The sequence below is a fragment of the Thermobia domestica genome, chromosome 15 (assembly GCF_964235325.1).
Source record: "Thermobia domestica chromosome 15, izTheDome1.hap1.1, whole genome shotgun sequence".
NCBI lineage: Eukaryota > Metazoa > Arthropoda > Insecta > Zygentoma > Lepismatidae > Thermobia > Thermobia domestica.
In genome coordinates, this window is record NC_137468.1 from 171,598,513 (window position 1) to 171,612,187 (window position 13,675).

At 36.7% G+C, this 13,675-nt stretch overlaps 1 protein-coding gene across 4 annotated transcripts in view; it reads left to right on the forward strand.

Moving 5' to 3' along the window:
* Nucleotides 1-13,675, forward strand: part of LOC145671359 (dnaJ homolog subfamily B member 6-like) — a 169,085-nt gene that overhangs the window by 30,693 nt on the left and 124,717 nt on the right. The window contains exon 1 of one of the 4 annotated variants that reach the window (XM_081740421.1): nucleotides 10,212-10,387. The exons of the other annotated variants lie outside the window; for them this stretch is intronic. The gene's annotated coding sequence lies outside the window, so the exon portion shown is untranslated. Of the gene's footprint in view, nucleotides 1-10,211; nucleotides 10,388-13,675 lie in introns of those variants that run through there. 4 annotated transcript variants of the gene reach the window in all.

Below are 13,675 nucleotides of genomic sequence, written 5' to 3' on the forward strand. Positions count from 1 at the left end.
CAGGACAAAAATGTCCTTCTCTCCTCTTGCCTTATGTTTTCTTACTTGCTTGACAAAAGTTATATTATTTTGCTTGGTGAATTATTTTCCTTCAACCTTCAGAAAATTATGCTTTTGCAAAGCTCTGCTTTCTTTTAAGCCCCAAACAGATACATGGTGGCAAAAAGTTTCGGAATGTGTTGCTATTTTCACTGCTCGCTTCTCATTTTAGATAGTGTATATTTACAACAAAGGGGGGAAGTGCACCTTTGCAGTCCCTAAATCCGGCCCTGTATATATATATATATATATATATATATATATATATATATATATATATATATATATATATATATATATATATAGATATATAGATATATAGATAGATAGATAGATAGATAGATACAGTGGCGGTTCCAGGATATGAACAAGGGAGGGGCTAAACCATAGCTTGCAGCTTTATCCAGTGTAAAGCAGAATTGAAGCCCATTTTAACCAGTGTATACCTGATCGTTAAGGGGGGACTATAGCTCCTATAGCCTTCCCTCGGATCCGCGCCTGTATACAAGGGCGCCGATTTCTCTGTAAAATGGGGGGCCTCATTTAGATGGAGAAGGCATATATGAGGATTTTAAAACAAATTGCATTCAAATTATTCCAAATATTATATATTCTTAAATACAATAAGGGGGCCCACATGTGCTTTGGGGGGGGGGTCTCGGGTCCCCTTGGTCCCCCAGGATCGGCGCCCATGCCTTGAAACGGATGGATTCTTCTTCCAAGCAGTAGCTTTCACCTCTCTGCCACTCAAAACTATACAACGAAGAAAAGTCTAAATGTTTCTTATTTACCTATCTTTTGTTTTCTGGAAGGATAGGTTTCATTTCATTTTATATTATTTATCATAGAAAACAGACAGTGCAACGTTTCTGTGGTTAGAATGGATTAATTGTATGCAGGGGTGGCAAAAACCAAGTTTTCCTTGTTTGGTTTTTGAATAACTAGAATTTGGTTTACCTACTCCTTTATATATTTACCATACCTGTGTGTGCACGTGTGTGAAAAAAAAAGAAAGAAAAAGTAAAAGAAAAAACTAAAGAACTGCTTGATGGATCATCACCAAATTTGCTCAAAATATAGTCAAGAGTAAGGAATTTTATTTGTCATTAAAACCACCTACCCAAACCGGAAGTGATTTAAATAAACCATTTCTGGTTTGATCTTTGATCACCATAGATCGAAAACGGCATATGTAGTGAGATCCGGTTTTCTGCTTCGTAAGAATATATTAGTAACTCTATTATTAACTCGACTACAACCTACAATGGTTCAAATCAACTATAATTTCTGCTTTCAATAAATATTGATCTATATATAGCAAAAACGGTAAAAAATAGATGAAAACGGTTTCTTCCAATCGAGCAGCTCTCAAGCGTCTCAGGTGTACCTTTCATCTCCTCTTGTGATCTTCAATTGAAAGCTCGGTTTCAATAGTAATCTCCATAGAACAGGAATGAAGCGGGTTTTTGCTTTCTATTCAGCTTTCTAAAAATAACTACTATATTCTGTCTTCCAAAAGATGTGGAAATCAACTACTACCGATTTTAACTTTGATGGCTATAGAATAAAAACTGTAATAGATAAGAAGTGGTTTTCTACAATTTATTAGGCGTTCCAAGAATATATTTCGTCTCTAGTCTAATCTCTCTACTAAAACCGGAAGTGGTAGAAATCTACTACAATTTACAGTTTCAATATTAATTGTGAAAATATCGTACCACAGACACCAAACTTTTCTGCGTGATGTACACGTGGCACTGCTACTTGTTTTTGAACCATTTTCTTTATCTTGTGGATAATCGTGGCCTCTATTTTTTAAATAATAAAATAAGTCAAACTCGAGGTCATATGTAAACTAGTTTTACAAATGATTTACCAGTAGAGCACAAATTATTTACTAGTCTGCCCATTCATTACTGTTCAAGATTGAATAAGCCAAACCGAGTAGCGTGTCTGAACAAAGGAGTGAGTTAGGGAAGCTAATACATAAGATTATTTGCATGAATAAAACCTACTTTAGATTTGTAATAAGGGATAAAAAATCATAAACATCTGAGAGGTTATTTGGTTCACAAAGTTACAGTTAAGAAATTGATAAGAAAATAAGATAGATTAGGCTAGAGCCTAAGTTGGGATAAAGCGGGAAGTATAAAACACATTTTTGTAATGAAAGTCTTGATTCTGAGCAAAAACAGCTAGTTGACCTTTGACCTCGAGTTGGACCGGTTTGCGGTCACTTCTTAAGATTGAGACCGAGATCAGTCGAATTAGCACCCTCAAGTTGCAGTTATTCATTTTTTTTTTAAAGAAGGGGCCATGGCTACAAAACTTTTAATTTATTTAGATTACATATGGATAGAAATAAGTATTTTCTAGCCCGTTCTTATGTTACAGGGGGGTTATGAAGGACGGGGCCTACAGTTTAAAGTGGGTTACAAACCATTACTCGGTTTGAATCGGAGAGAAATTGTCCTCTAGCTGGGCTCAAACCTGGGACCCCTGCCTGATTACAAAAGTGACAATTCTACAGACTCATCCACGGAGAACACCTGATAAAGATATATTGTACTGATATTGCATGTACTGTACTTGTGAATATTTTAAGAATCGCTTTACAAGAAGAGAAAAAAAAACTGCACAAGTTTAATCAGTACAAAGTACAGAAGATATACTTTATTCCTCCAAGTTAGTTCACAGAGTCAAAAATTTAGCGACCTAATTTAATTTGCATATAAATATAAGAAGTGAATAAAGATATGAATCAATTGAGTTCACTCTGGTTCTGAACCATTTATATTATTTTATTGGTTTAAATCAATTGTTTGTTTAACATACACATACAAATTCTATGAACTTCAATAGGAAAATAATTTTGGATCTTTGGATAATTTTAGCACCAGTCGAGCTAACACTCGACTCGACTCGAAACTCGAGTCAAGTTCAGAGTCGAGTCAAAGGTAATTTTCTCGAGTGGAGTTCCGAGCCGAGTCACTGTTTTTGACGTCGAGTTTCGAGTGAGTCGAGTTTGTTAAATGGCTCGCTCGTTCAGCTCGTTTTAACTCGTTTTGAAATAATGGTCTGATTAGACTGGAAAGCGAAAGCCATGAGAAATTTAAGCGGCAGTGTGAAATACTTTTAGTGTTGCTCACGACAAGGAACACTACTCGCATCTCGTCTCGTCTCGATAACGAGACGACAATATTTTTTTATTTTTTATAACGAGACAGCCTCAAGTGTCATGAGCATCAATATAAGTATATACTGTAACTCTTACTATCAAAGCTGAGATCTGCACGTTCGAATTTTTGAACTCAAGCAGAAGCCCAACCCCAGTGGTGATGTCAATCGGCTCGGCACTCGGTTCAACTGAGCGAACAACTCGAGCCGGCTTGGATCAGATGAGCCATCGGCTCGGCCCAATTGAGCCAATGGCTTGAGCCATCTCGGTTGAGACGAGCCGTCGGCTGGCACAATTGAGCTTTTGGCCCGAGCTTGCTCGGTTGGGATGAGCTACCGACTCGGCTCAGATGATTCACCAACTCAGCTGAGATGAGCCATCGGCTCGAGCCAGCTCCGTTGAAACGAGTTCATCGCCTTGGTTCGACTCGGCTCAACTGAGCCGATTGCTCGAGTTGGCTCGGTTGGGTGAGCTGTTGGCTTGGCTCACTTCTCGGTTCGGCTCGATAGTGAATGAGCTATGAACCAAGCCGCTCGAGCCACTGACAACCCTAGACCCGAGCCGAGCAGTTTTGAACATGTTTGACCGGCGCCCTATAACTTTTAACAATTTTTGGCTCGAGTCTGAATACTTTCTTCTCCGGAACTCAAACCCAGATCCTCGTGAACAATGTCCTTGCCTCCTGAAGACTTCTCGGTGACCGAGATCGGAAGTCAACTAGTTTTTAGTATACAGGTACACCCCGCCTACTTTCTTGGTTATACATGATGTTATAATAATAATAATAATAATAATAATAATAATAATAATAATAATAATAATAATAATAATAATATAAGTAGTAGTAGTATCATTGACCTATTATCTATGTTGGATACTTAAAAATAGTAATTGAAACTACACACGACTCGACTCGAGTCGAAACTCGACCTGAATTCGAGTCGAGTTGGAGGAAATTTTTTGAGCCGAGCTCAAAAATGTCTGCTTCGAGTCGAGTCGAGTTTCAAAGAAAACTCACTCGTATCCATCCCTACAGTGGAATAGATATAAAGTTCGTGACCCGAGGTCTCGCTATGTATGTTCACAGGGTGTTCGAAAACGACATCAAATTACTTAAGGAATTTAATCCTTACACGAGAACATAAAATGAAAGTTACGGGTCACCGTACTAAAAATATTCTCGCTTAAATTTCTTAGGTTAAATAATATTATGTTGCTGTCAAATACAACAAAACTTTAAGGCGTTTTCGGAAAACTCCAAAATATTGCTCGAGTTGTTGCTTTCTTGTACCGTTACGACCAATTTTCTGTGGACAATATATCTGAAATAACGCAACTGTGCACCAAGGTTGGTCTATAGGCTTTTTCATGTTTTCGTCCGAGGATTCACATCCCGAAGTTATTTCCTGACACCATGTGTATATATTATATTTGCTTATTTTCGAGTAACAAGATTTAGAAATGTTCGAGGCCCTAGTTCCACTTATATTTATTACCATAATGAAAACTTTAAAAAATCGTTCACGTAGTCTAAATTATAGTGACATTACTATGTCCGTTCTTCATTAGCTTGGTTGGTTTGGTGGGTTTAGAGTTTAGTGTCCCTTTCTGTACCGATGTTATAAGAAACGTGAGCCTTCAGTGGAATCCGAGTCCTTAGTGATCTGTTGATATTTCAAGGCTCTTCCGCCGGGTATCGAACCCGAGATCTGTGACCCAAAGTTGCGCGAGCTAGCCACTAGACAGACGAACGGGAAGGGTTATTGTATTTTTTAGAATGTTACCTATGTATGTTTATTCACGGGAAAGTTGGTTCATCGGGTTCAATCCATCGTTTCAATCTGTTGAATTTAGCTTGAAGTAAAGTTGATTTTTTTTATTACATCCAGAAAAATATGTGTTGAATAGCTAATGTTGCCAGAAAGTAAAAGTAACTACCTGTCACGAATTTCAAATCCCAGCTACTAGAGGGAATTCTGTAGTTTGTATCCATGCAAACGTCTCATACAAACTTAGTGCTGCAAAGGAAAGCTAAATTTCAACCATGGTCTGTATCAAATTGTCGATCCTCCTCTTCAAAGTATATACTCTCCCCTATTTTCTACTGTTGAGGCAGTGTTATTACAAAGAGTTGGAACGTACTAATATGAAATTAGTGGTTAGCAATAATTATCTAACTAGAGTTACTAGTAATAAAGAAATTGGCGTTCTCTACCTGATCTTTGCTTTCGCAGTATACATCATACAGCATGTTTTGGAAGCAAATATTCTTTCTTTGTAACATTTACAGAAAATCTATCCGCTCTGCAGAAACGGAGGAAAGAAATGGGATGAGGGTGGCACCCCGCGGCGTTCTACCACCCCATTGGAAAATGACTTCAGAGGGGGAGGGAAATACCTGCCTGTCAACAGGACATCTGTTCGCGAAGATCACATTGGAAAACACAACCTTCAATATATAGTCCATTACAATGTTACTTTAAAAAGTTCATTACTCTTGATCTACGTCATTAAGCGTGAAATTGAAACAATCATTTCATTTCTATTGCTTTTCTGTATACGTATGAAAAATTTTAAGTTCTTACGTACCATATTTCGTTAGATATTCATGAAATAAAGTTTACATGTTATCTTATGGGGACTGAGAAACCAGTGGCAAAAGGTATAACATCCCCTTAAAGATAACCTCCCGACATTCACTTTGTGGAACAACGAAAAAAGCTTGTAAAACCGGTCAGGGTAGCAGGCCACATGCTTTGAACCCAGGATCTCCCTTTTGCGAAAGAAGAACGCTAGCCACTAGGCTATGCTCGCTAGACATAATAATAATAATAATAATAATAATAATAATAATAATAATAATAATAATAATAATAATAATAATAATAACAATATAGTTTGATTCAATATAGTGAACAAATTGGGGATGTGCCTGGATTAAGAATCAGCAAACAACGGTGAAATATTCCAAAAATAATGCAGATTGATAGCCAATGACGTGGCCATGCATCACACAATTTCCTAGCTATTTTGTGGGCTTTGTTTTAATAATAATAATAATATGATTTTCACAGGCTTGCGCCCACCATTCATGGAACAGTTCTAACATAAATTAATCCTACTCTTGTTGTGGACAGCTAAGAGCGCTATGAAAACAAAGCAAGATGAAGAATGAAAGAGATTGTCTATTTTCCCTCCCCTTTGCTACTTTTGTCTCACTCTGTGCTTCCCCCTGACCCTGCTATCCCCTTCCACCTGCCTTTTTCCATGTATGTGACTGACTTCCTCCTATGATATTCACAGAAATCGATCTCTTTTTTTCTCCCTGTCTCTACTTCATATTTGCAATAACAACATATGAAAGTGAAATATTCATTCTGCTTCACCACCTGAAGAACGATATTCAATGTGAGCCTCTGAAGAACAATACAATAGATACCATGTCCGAGGAACTCTCCAAAGATCTGATAAGATCTGTAACTGATGAACACAATACCTTTACCAAACCTGTCTGGTCAACTGTGTTACTCATGTGGCAAATAGTATTTGTAACGAAATAGCTTCTGTTCCACACATTTTCGTTCCATTAGATACCCGCAGAGGAAAGAATCTCATTCAGCTGGTACCAGTTGTTGATTTTCTCCCACCAAACGTGAAAGGAATACCCGAAACAGATTTGTTCCTTCAATTAGTTACGGTACAATAACGTTACATGCTCGAATAACGTTACGGTGTCGTAACAAAAATTGGTGGTATACCTTGTACCTACCTACATTAAATAACCAATAATTTTGTTACAGAGAACTATTTTCGTTACGTTACAGTTACGTTAAGTTATCCACCCCTGCAGGTACGTTCTTTTTTATTTTCGTATCAGTCGATAAGTAAATAAAAGTCGCTTTGTTACCCCCTTTGTAAGTTCGTACATACTCAATGAATAATCCCTAAAAGTATGAGCGTCCTGCTCCTTCGGGAACTGATGCAGCTTCATGTATACTATATCCTGTGATCTTAGTGCGATTTTGTAGTGTATGTTGTGTTGCCTTGTTACTGTCCAGGTGTTAATTGTGGTGTGTTATTTTTAGATAGGGTCAAATTTGAGCTCACCATACCAGCAGTAGAGTTAAATTATATACATATAGATGAGGTTCTGACCTGGGATGTTTTTTATCGTTTCACTTTGACGGGGCTACTTACGGGAGGGAGAGAGAGATAAAAATGATTAAAATTGACCGATATTAATGTCGAATCCATAGTTTTCAGGGTCACTGAAATGAACAGTGAAACTTCCGATGCCGTTTAAATCCAAATTCAGCCCCCATTAGTATTCCTAACGGGGGATAGTGACATGTAAAAATAATTGTAAATGACCGATATTTTAGTGTCGAATTCATAGTTGTTGGGGTTCCTAGGTTGATTAGTGACAGCTTTGGTGCCCTTTATGTCCGAAATGAAACGTACTCCGCGTGCGAAGAATTGGCGTTTTGCTAGTAGAAAATGAAATCAGATCAAAGCACACTCCTTCATTGGACACATAATTGACGGTATGTCAGATTTGTGAAGGCAAATGATGTATTGCTGACAACGTAACACCGATTTTAATGGATGTTTGCTTCGGCCAGGTTTTATTTCTAAGTTATAGCTACGTAACACCAAAACTAGAATGAGCCGCGGTCAAATATAATTTGGTCCTACATGATAGTTAATTGTTAGTTGCAATATAGTGGTTTAGTTAAGGGTTTGTTGCAGCACAGTGGTTATGTGGCATGCCACATATCTGCAATTGCACGAGAGCAGTAACTTCAATATCTTAGGCTTCTTATTGCCAAATCATAGAGTCGTTAATCATCCATCTCGTTTAGTCTTGAAGGGCTTTAAATTTATATATATATATATATATATATATATATATATATATATATATATATATATATATATATATATATATATATATTAGTTTTTTTTCAGTCTGAGGCATGCTGCTTGGGCAGATATATGCTATGTTAAAGTGGCCCCATGATATGCATTTTCCAGGTTAAAAGTGCACATCCGTTCTGGCCAATTTTTATACAGTAAACCCTCGTTCACACGAATTCCAAGGGACTGAAAAATCAGGAGTTCGTGTTAAAAAAATTCGTGTTAACCGGGGACGCAAACTCCATACATACGCACTACAGTATACAGACTATATATACACCACTACAGTATATTATGTATGCCATGTAAAACACTAGAGATGGTATCGAGACGAGACTGAGTAGTCTCGGTCTCATCTCGGTTCCAAATTCGAGACGAGACCAAGACTATTCTCCGTCTTGATACCATCCACAGAATTGTATCGAGACGAGACTGAGAGTTTCGGTCCCGTCTCGATTTCGAAAAGCACGGCTTGGTCTCAAATTCGAGTTAAGATAGAGATCGAGACTAGTTTCGGTCTCGGTACCATCCTCTGAAAAGTGAAAACACTACAGTAAGCTTATTATCCTATCTTCGAAGATAAAAAAAAAAAAAAAGTTTCCACGCAGAAAATCAAGGTCAAGTTATAAAATTGACATCTCCGCTAGCCGGTTGGGTACCGCTAGTAACGGAAAGGTATTTATGACTGCTGTCACTAGTTTGGAGTTACAGGGGAGGGAAGTTGTTTTGTCTCGAGCTGTCAGCAGCTCGTCTGCCAAGCACCTGCATGTTCAGCGCTTGACGGAGGACAGAATCAACACCTCATAAGAGAGGAAAGATACCCGTTTCTGGTTTTTCTCTTATTTACAAAGCAATTTTTGTCTGTATAAATACTGTATGACAAAAACTGATCTGGAGTGAAATCTAAAATAGAAATAATGATCTGAAAACTAAGGATTGAAAGTTCGTGTTAAAGGAAAACATTTACTGACTCAAGGGACTAAAAATTAGTTCGTAATTCGTGCTAACCGAAATTCGTGTTAACCGATAAAACTTCCTATAAGATAACGTACAGCGATGCCGGGACCGAAATTTTGTTCGTCCTAACCGAGTGTTCGGCTTAAGCGAGTTCGTATTAACGAGGTTATACTGTATTATTATTATTATTATTATTATTATTATTATTATTATTATTATTATTATTATTATTATTATTATTATAGGAGAAAATTTATTGAAAGCTATTTTATTCACAAAATACTAGACAATAGTTACCACAATGAATAATGTTTACATAATATAGGTACAAGGATACCAATGTGTAATACGAGAAATGTATCAGCATGAGTTCCTTTGAATCCAAACTCTGTAATTGGTCATTGTTTTAATCTAATTTGAAACTTCTATTTTTATCAATACAGAAGCATAAATTTTGAAGTTTGACAAATATTATTTGTAATATTGTTGACGCTGTATCTATTTTGAGACTAAAATAATTGGTATTAATTTGAAAAGTAATTATTGTTTACTCCGATAGTATTTTATTTAATCGTCATTGTTTTCTTGTCTCAGTAGGTCTGATAAGATGCTGTATTTTTGGCATTAGACTGACTCTTCATGACACAGAAATAAACATTATTATTATTATTATTATTATTATTATTATTATTATTATTATTATTATTATTATTATTGGAAAGTCATCGAGCAGCAGTAAGATTCGTTGCGTAATTTTCTAACAGGCACTGAATACTTTTTTCAAGATTATCTTAATTCTTCCGGAGTTTATCGTCTAAATCTGCAACGTCATAACTGATTTGAAGACTTAACTCTTTTTATAATGATGAAGATATCGTTATCACTCTCTAATTGAATAATTACGCAGAGATATAGTTCCGCAATAGTTCGCAAAATAATAATAATAAAAAAAAAAAAAATGAGCGGATCTGAACACCCGTAACAGTTAATTTTGCTATGGTAGTTTGCGTAGTGCAATTTGGTATTATATTATAATTGTAGTTGGCAACACTAGTGAGACTGTGTTGTTGCACGGACAGAAAGAATCGGTACTGAACCTTCTGATTGTGACATTCTATGCGTAGTAGTGGTGGTGTCTCCCAGCTTGTGCTAGAATGGTTTGAGAAATAAATAATAATCAAGTCAGTGCGTGAAATAACAATTATTGTGTGCGAAGAAGACTTAACGTTATGGAGTAATACAAATATACAGTTAACTCAGGAGGAGCGAAATTAAGATTTGATTGCTGTGTTATCGGTAAGTCACTTGCTGAAATAAATCAATCAGCTGTGTGGTTGAACCAATCTCAACGCCCAGCTGATATAACACTGGGTGATGACTAACTGTACCGTTCGTTGTAACAACAGGTAAGCAGATAATAAAACAGCTGAAAAGTGAAGTTGAAATTCTAGTATGGATGATTATCTCCCTGAATACATAGTGGAAACTAGTGTAAAATAGATTAATAATACTTAGTACCATTTGTATGTAACGAAGTAACATATCAAAGTCTTTTGTTTTTGTACTTCAAAGTCGATGCGTTTAATTTCGTAATTGCAGAACTTACTTTTTTTTTATTATACATCTACAATTTATAAGTACGTTTTTGACGATGCGTGTAAAGAATGTTCAGCTTTAGCTTCTTGTGCTGGTGACTCGGATTCGATCCCGAGTGGCAGTATATTTGTTTCTGATTGTGAGTTCAAATATTGGTCCGTGTCCCCCCACTTTTTTCAGTATTTGCGTAGTTCTGTCCATTTTGACTGCTTTCTTCGTGAATCATAGGACTGTCTCATGTTTTCGTAAATTCTACGCACAGTTTTACATTTAGTGTGTTTTGTCATATTTAATGCCGTATGTACAGGGACCGTACGTAGGAGGTAGATCTTGGAAGTCCAGATTCCCCACCGCGAAATCCTCACTTTTCTATAAATTGACTCTAATTATTGTCGCATATCTATAATTATCTTCTGGTAGGAATATAATTTAATAATGATTTTGCAGGGTACTTTTTGTACTGATACTATGCGTATAATGGGGAAATGTATATTTGTGGTAAATTTCGTGGGAAAAGTTATAAATAAGAAAGTTAGAATGAGCAAAACAAAATGTTGCTAAATGGACAAGAAAGGGTTATAGTTAAGGAGCCGTACTTCCCATTTAGGGAAGGACGAGAAACGCCATACTTTCAGGAATTATTCAGTGACTATCTAGGATGTTAAAAAGTAGGTAATAGACTGAGTTCTTGCCCTTGTACTTAGGGTGTTTAGGTAGTGCAACAGTAAGATGTATCATCGTGCACGGGAGATGAGAAGTAGCTGTTCTTAACTATTACCCAAGAAAGTTTTATTTTTGTTTTATTGTTCTTATTTACTGCTTTTTTGACATGAAATGTGTGACATCCATGTCTTTGCCGATTATACATACTAACATTATAAGAAATAACCGGGCGAATTCGTTATCAAATTTTATTCCTACAACAACACATTTATAGACACGCGATAATAATTTTGGACATGAGAATACCTGCATATGTTTCTGTAGATGGCATTTAGAATCTCTCCCGACTCATTTCGTGGCTCGAGAACCGAGTATAATACCCTATTTTTGTCTAAATTGTGATAAAGGTAGAAGACAACGAGCCCTGCGAGGCTTCTAACCCCTTTCGCTCGAACATCTATATTTTGTGAAGTAGGCTGTGCAAGCTGCAATATTCTGATTTCTGCATTAATCCTGAGATTATATGGTGAAAATTCCTTCTTTGCAATCCAAACTGAAAGAACCTATGGAGAAGTCTTAGTTTGCTTAAACCCTTAGGCTAATAACGGTAGTGAAGTCCTTTTTCGGCGGTTGAGAGAAGCATGTGGGACTTCGAAATAAACTGTACATTAATGGAATTGTGGTAATGGTGGACCGATTCCCAATACTTAACTTCTCGCATTTTTTCCTATGTTATATCATAAATAACTTGATAAATTGAGAAGATCGTTTTGTCGCAGTATGATACAGTCTTCTAACACTGCCTCAACAAGCAACGTTGCTTCGATATATTGCATATTTTGTGCTTTCCTTCGTATGCACTGTCGTTAAGTTGGGCTAAGTTCATTATTCTCGTATCGCAAACTGTTTTATTTTGGTATATACTTAAATTTGGAAGTGTCACTGTTTCTGTGCCTCTGTCTTTGGAGACACACTTCTAACCTTGGTTTGTAGTCTGCTCATTATACAGTTAGTTTTAGGGATGTTAACAAAGTGGCCCTATGTTTGATTCCCGGTGTGGACACGTAATATTCAGTCATTAGTCAAAATTGAGGCAGTTAGCGGTTTGCTTGAGTAAAAGGAATATGAAACTCTAGTATAGAAAACCAGAAGTACGTGTAGTAACAGTTAATGTGGTGACTACATCCCGCGCTAATACTATTCTGGCATCATCAGTGCAATATCAGTGTGTGTGCCATAGCCCTCTATGAGCTTCAAGTCTCGGGAGGTTTTGTTTAGTTTTCATTTAAATTTGAATATCAAATGAAGTGTAATACTGATGGAGAAACAGTTTTGTCAGATAATCACTCTACTCTTGACCAGAGTCGGATTTATGTTTGGTGAGGTCCTAAGCTATTCAAAGAAATGAGGCTCTTTGTGTCGAGCTGTTCGCTGTTGTGTTGAATATATATGGTAATTGGTGGACCTAATATAGATAGGCCATGTAACCAGCCTATGCAGAACGTAGGTATTCTAGACACAAATTAGTAAGCAAGCGATACTTAAGGGAGAATATTAGCAGGAGTAGCCGTATTACTTACATCTTAAGAGCCTACACAACACGAAACACTGTTTTATAATATGTATGTATGCGTGTGTATATGTAATGGTGTGTGTGTGGGAAGGGGGTTATTTTATGTGTTTTATCTTATATTTTTGAAATAAAATATCCAGCTTCGTCCTTTGAATTTTCTGGGGCATTTCAAGAGAGTTGGGCTCTAAACTATAGCTTGTTTAGCTTATACTTAAATCCGGCACTGCTCTCGACCCAAGCCATGTGAGTTCTTGTTGGATTGGGTTACCAAGTGTGCTCGGAGGATGAAAATAGGGTCATTACTCCCTTCTAGATTTTTGATGGTTGGTCAGTTCTTGCAAATACATGTCAAAATACTATTAATTTGCTTACTTACACATGATAGTATTTATTATATTTATATTGAATACTGTAATTAATAAAATTATGCAGTGTGCATAAATAATTACTGTTGTGCATGAACTATTATGTGCACGCAAGCATCAATGTTTGTGTATATGTATTTGCGATTGCGTGTCATATTATTCTCTCTCCTTGCCCTTGGAAATAATTCTGTAGGCGTCTCTGGTTACAATATTTTCAAGCTAAAAAGCGGGTGGGTGAGGGGGTTTTGAGCAGATTATTTTACTATATAGTTTTAAAATATTTGGCTTTCTCTCTAGGAAATTGTCTTAACATTTAACTACTCTCTGGTGAAAAGAAGTTACACTCCGGTGTGGTCGATCCCAGCCCCCGCCAAGTGAACTTTGTGG